This window comes from Anomaloglossus baeobatrachus, chromosome 6 (assembly GCF_048569485.1).
Source record: "Anomaloglossus baeobatrachus isolate aAnoBae1 chromosome 6, aAnoBae1.hap1, whole genome shotgun sequence".
Classification (NCBI taxonomy): Eukaryota; Metazoa; Chordata; class Amphibia; order Anura; family Aromobatidae; genus Anomaloglossus; species Anomaloglossus baeobatrachus.
Genome location: NC_134358.1, coordinates 220,765,206 through 220,771,205, shown reverse-complemented (window position 1 = coordinate 220,771,205; position 6,000 = coordinate 220,765,206). Strand labels below are relative to the sequence as shown.

The window sequence follows — 6,000 nt, the reverse complement described above, 5'->3', positions numbered from 1 at the left end:
ATATATATATATATATATATATATATATATATATATATATATTTACAGATCTAGGAAGGCAGAGCTTACAATTTGACTCCACTTTTGTTGAGTTTCCATTATTTATTGTCTGTTTTGTTTTTTTATAAAATCCACTTTTTCTATTATTCTGATAGAAAGTTACTTGGAGGGGTAATCTGCAGCCCCTATAAGTTAGAGGGCATTCCCAGCTCTTCTGTATCTGTAGACCACCAATATTCCGGATAGAAAACAGTTCTATATAAACTTTTTTTTTATATAAAAACACAAGAGAAAAGTTACCTTTGCACCTGTATAAAATGATTGCGTCTTTCCTTTTGTTTCATGGTTTTACTTGTATTGTTTGTATATGTATATGCATTGTTTATGTTTGTACTGTACACACAGATATAATGATAAATCAAGCCCTGACTCCAAGGTGAACTTATATGGAAAAAGTTATTTAAAACTTTTCATGCATACTTTTTTTTCTTGTAGTTTGACTATATAGAGTCCTAAAAGCCATATATCGGAATTAGATAAAAACAAGGACCACTAAATGGGTTTTTTGGAAGAAACAAACCCCAAACAGGAGCAGCCAGCTGTAGTTTTCGGGCTGTGCCTTTAAAGGCTGGGTGTTTATTTTGAACTCCCTCCTCCTCCCTCTCTGCTGCTGGAACATGCAGTTAGTAAGCAGAAAAAGGATGAGGAGCTGAGTGACTACCAACTATACTCTGGAAAGACAACTTTACAACAAGTGCCTACAACATGGCTTAAGGAAACCAAGCTGACATGATGCAGAAGAAGCAAGAACCACAATCCAGCCCTGCAAACAAACTCCCAGTTGCTGTGGATACCCATCCTTGCCCTGCACTTTTTTTTTGTTTAGTGGGAGGTGCCAGCAAACTCATTCTGGTCCCAAATTGTTTTGTGAAACAAGTGAAACTTCTGGAGGATCGCAGGAGACCTGGTTTGTAGTAAGTGCTCTCCATGCTGCTGCTGCAGGCTATGCAACAGGTAGGGTGGTGAGACGCCTGGATCATCTCTTTGTTGTTGAACCTAAGTCCAAGGACAATGAGATGTGGGAGGGGAGTGTCCTGGATGGGACAGGACAGAGGAGACACACTGCAGGGTTCACACCTAATATCTTCATCAGCATCATCAGCTTCTCCATTCACCCTTTCCCTTCCAGCCATGAGCTTTAGAAGGATCAACTTGAATTTGAGGACAGAAGAACAGCCCAAACAAAGAGGAACATCCTTGGACACTCAAGAGTCAAGACTCCTGCTCACCCCACTTGCTGGTCTCAATGTATCTCCAATGAAGTTTACCTAAGTCATTGTGGATGTGGGGGGTGAAGCTAATGCAGGACAAAAGTTTCCTGACAAAGTAAGTGAAATAGCAGTGGATCTAGTAGTGTGCTCCTGACTAGACAAGGGAGGAGGACGAGGGTGGGAGCGACAAACCTGCTGCAGAGCTCCAGTTCTTTGTTTGCTCCGAGAACTTGAACAAAAGGAAAAGTCTGAAGAACTCTTTATCTGCATCTCTATCTCGCTGCAGTCCTCCTCTGAGCCTTGCAGTGGTCGTCTTCTTCTAACTCCTGCTTGAGGAACCTCAATGTCATTGTTACCTGCAAGTCACAAAGGCTTTAGAAGTTTTTATGTTACAGAGGTGAGTTGAGTGGGATGTGGGTGGGCAGAGATCAGGTGTAGTAAGTTTTCTCACTCACTAGCACTTTGTTACCTTACCTGAGCACATTGCATGTATTGACATCAAGTTTAACCTCTACTTTACTATGTTTCGAGCAGTATATATATATATATATATATATATATATATATACATACATATACAATATATAATATATATATATTACCTTACCTGAGCACATTGCATGTATTTACATCAAGTTTAGCCTCTACTTTACAATGTTTCGAGTAGTTTGACTATATATATATATATATATATATATATATATATATATATATATAAAATTGTTGTCAAAACTTTGCTTGTAGACTATAACTTCTTGTACTCATTCATTTCTGTTATGACAACCCTTTAATGCATGCAATTATTATTTTGACAAATGCACACTCATTCCCTCCTATTTTATTGCTTATAATTTATTTTCAGCTATTATGTTGATTTCTCCTATTATCTATATGGCAGGATTACAGATTTAAAACATTTATGAAATTTATTCGGCAAATTATGTTTTTAAAATGACGCCTGACACAATATTTTTAACTGGAGATGAAAAATTTAGACAGTGGCGAAAAGTTTCCAAACTTTGACCAAAGTTTTCTCAGGGTGAGAAGCTGTGACTCAGCGTTGAAAAGTCACAAAGGCTTTTTGTATTTTTTTTTATACCTTTAAGGGTCTTTTAGTCACGTTGCTTGTTTTTGTCGTTTCACTTTTTAAGGTTAGTAATATTTGTTCACGTTCGGAACTTTGTGATACGGAGAAAGATCTGGTTCTTGGCATCAATCAGACATCGTCCAAACGAAGTATTGCACCAGTATAAATGTTACTTTTAATCTCAACGACAAGTTTTTTTTAAATGTATCCAATATTTCGAGACTTTTTCATTTTAACAGATGAGTTACCAATTACTTTTGTGACAAAGTTTGGGTAGATCATCTAATACATAGCAATGTTTCCATTGTTCAAGCATAAGTTAGGGAAATGGTTAAATTGTAATAATAGGTTGTATATACTCCAATGTCTTAAAATATTCTTGTGACCACATGCAAGCACTTCATACAGATGTTAAGCAAGAGAATGGTTTGCATTCGGAAAGCCATATGTCCCAAGAAGGGTATGCTTACCCAATATGGTGGACTTCTATAAAAATTCATATCTCGCATGTTACATATGTGATTGTGAGTTTGTATGTTTGAATTTTTAGATTACACATGTGTTATTTAATACATCAATATGCACAAAAAAAAATTAGTACTATAAAGACGTATCATTGGGGTTAGCCCATATTTTTTATTCTATCATTCAGTATTTGTGCCCATCCATTGGTATAGTAATAGTCATTCTGCTGGAAACCCATCCTCGCTCTTTCCTATCAATGAGCCATTGTTTTATTTCAACAGCGCTCTCTACAGCCACACTGCCGTGTCATATTGTATTGTACCACTCTCCATCACAAACTTATTCATAAGACATAAAGTTTTAATAAAGTTATGAATTTAATATTTATTTTATTTCATGTTTTATTACTTTTTTTATTCATTGAGGTCTTATTTTGACTATTCAGTATAATTAAAAATTAATTAAGGAATTAATTAATTTAGAAGTATAGCTGAATATAGGCATGGGCTTGAGGAATACTATGAGCATACATTCAGCTATCTTACTTATTAGATGCAATATTTGAACAATATTCCACCATCTTACTTTTTTATTTTTTTTAAACACTCCGCACAAAAAATATTAAACTATGTATTTTTCATCACGCAGATCTACATATGGATTTAAATATTGGAGACGTTGGGTGAATTTGGTGTCCAAAAAACGTTTCCTTTAAGCGCTAACTGTAAGAAGTGAAGATACAATGGGTTTTGAGCCTAGGATTATTGAAATCGTGTATGGATTAAACTGGGTCTAAACAATTGGATTATAGAACTTTTTGGATTTGCCGAATGTTTCCACTTGGAAAAAGAATAAGCTTCACCATTGCGACATATCAAGGTACAGTATGCATTTTATTCTTTGTTTTACTGTTGTCGTACAATTATTTTGTGTATAGGCCATTGAGTAGCATATTTGAGATGATCGTATTCGAGTTTTGGAATATTTATTTAAGGGTGAATGAATTCTAATCTTTATGAAAAATCCATTCTTCTAAGCAAAGCTTGCAGCTTTCTTAAGATCGGTCTACGTAGTCCATTGCTTATGTTTCAATAAATTACCAAACACGTGATCCTTTCATGATTTAGGCGGGAAGCAATTAAAGGAATATACACTGACTAACGTATCCCTATCTTAGATCTCTAGAATATTGTGCATGAAGGAAAAAGGATGGAGAGGCACTTGCCACTGGTTACATAGTTAAGCATTACCTGGTCATATGATTACATGGGAAGGCATTCTAGTGAATTATGCCCCCATGTATTGTGCAGATGAGAACTGCATCGACTGTAAGGTGGCTAATGCAATATGCTGTGTATATCCATTTATGTTTTTGGCTGAGACTCTTGGCTTTTTGTGCATTGTACACTTGTTCTGCATTCTAAGATGGCTTCCTACAGAGCTGAATGCTTACTCATCCAAAGTTGACAGGGCTTTGTTTTCTGGCTCGGTGCTTGATGTTCTAATGAATTTTGTATGAGTGAAAAATGTCCAAATGGGTTTTGGTTACAATCTACAACTTTTTTTTAATCAAATGCCTATCCTTGCCTATTTCTGTTTTTTTCATTGAATGTATATCCAGATTTCGAGCGCATTATATACACTTTGTATATTTCCATGTTATTTTTAAAGAACTGATGTATGGGCTTCTTTTATTGTCTTCTTTGAACATGAACGTTATTGGGGACGTACCTTGGCTGTAATATATGGAGAAATATATAAGCTTTTACCTGCACTATACCACATGTATATATATATATATATATATATATATATATATATATATATATATATATACAGTATATGTATATATTATAAAAATAAAATATATCTATACACAAAAGTAAAAGAACAATTACAACACATTACAACACATGGGTAAGAGCCCTACCTAAGCTATATATGTTTATATGTTTATGGCTTGTAGTGACATTTTGGTTAACAATTTTCCGTAACATTGACAACATTGACACACAAAGATCTAAACAACATCAACGATTCTTTTTATATATATATATATATATATGTTTATTTTTTTCATAGCACAATTTTGTTGTGGAACGCACATATTGTATGGGTGTGGTTTTCCAATGACAGTTGGTATCCAGTATGGTACACAGCACTGATTGCCTTTTAATTAGTTTATATTGTAGAGATGATCATTGCTTGGAATACAGTGTAGATACCAAAGGCTCATATCACCCCTAGTAAACCATGGTGTAGAAATATAGAACAGAATTATGTTGGGTGTTGTAGATTTTATATATATATATATATATATATATATACATATATATAATATATATATATATATACACACACAGATCTATGTACATAGATCTATACATAGGTGTATATATATATATATATATATATATATATACATACACATGTATAGTCAACTATAGTCTCAAAGTATATAACAGAGTTATGTTGGGTGTTGTAGATTGAATATATGTATATCTATCTATATGTATATATATATATATACATGTATATATAAGTATATATATATGTAATATATCTATCTATCTATATCCATCTCTATATATATATATATATATATATATATATATATATATATATATATATATACTGTATATATATATATAAATAGGTATATATACATACATGTTCATATATGTATGTGTGTATATATATATATATATACATACAGACACACACACACGCACACACACACGCACACGTACAGTATATCTGTATATTTATATAAACATGTATAGTAAACTATGGTCTAAAAGTAAAGAACAGAGTTAAGTTGGGTGTTATAGATTGAATATATGTGCATATATCCTTTTAGACCATAGTTTACTATGGGTGATATGTATATACATACGCATAGATATATATGTGTGTATATATAAATATACATGTTGATGCTGGATTTAGTTGGAAACATGGAATTATTCCACTATGGACAGCGAGTAAAGAACATGAGTATAGAAATACCAAAAGGTACAATATTGAAGAACAAATGCCAAATGGCACAATATGGAAGAAATGCTTTGACAATCACAATTGTTGTATGCTATATGTTTTGTGTGCTGTGTGCTTCGGGTATGGTGAAAGAACAAAAGTATTGTTGAACGTAAGTAAATCTGAACACATATTATGTTT

At 33.2% G+C, this 6,000-nt stretch overlaps 1 long non-coding RNA gene across 6 annotated transcripts in view; it reads left to right on the top strand.

Moving 5' to 3' along the window:
• The first annotated feature begins 699 nt into the window (after positions 1-699).
• LOC142244232 (uncharacterized) overlaps positions 700-6,000 on the top strand; it is a 332,530-nt gene continuing 327,229 nt past the window's right edge. For all 6 annotated transcript variants that reach the window (XR_012724484.1, XR_012724482.1, XR_012724479.1 and 3 more), the window contains exons 1-2: positions 700-1,668; positions 3,472-3,702. This is a non-coding gene — a long non-coding RNA (uncharacterized LOC142244232). The remainder of the gene's footprint in view (positions 1,669-3,471; positions 3,703-6,000) is intronic.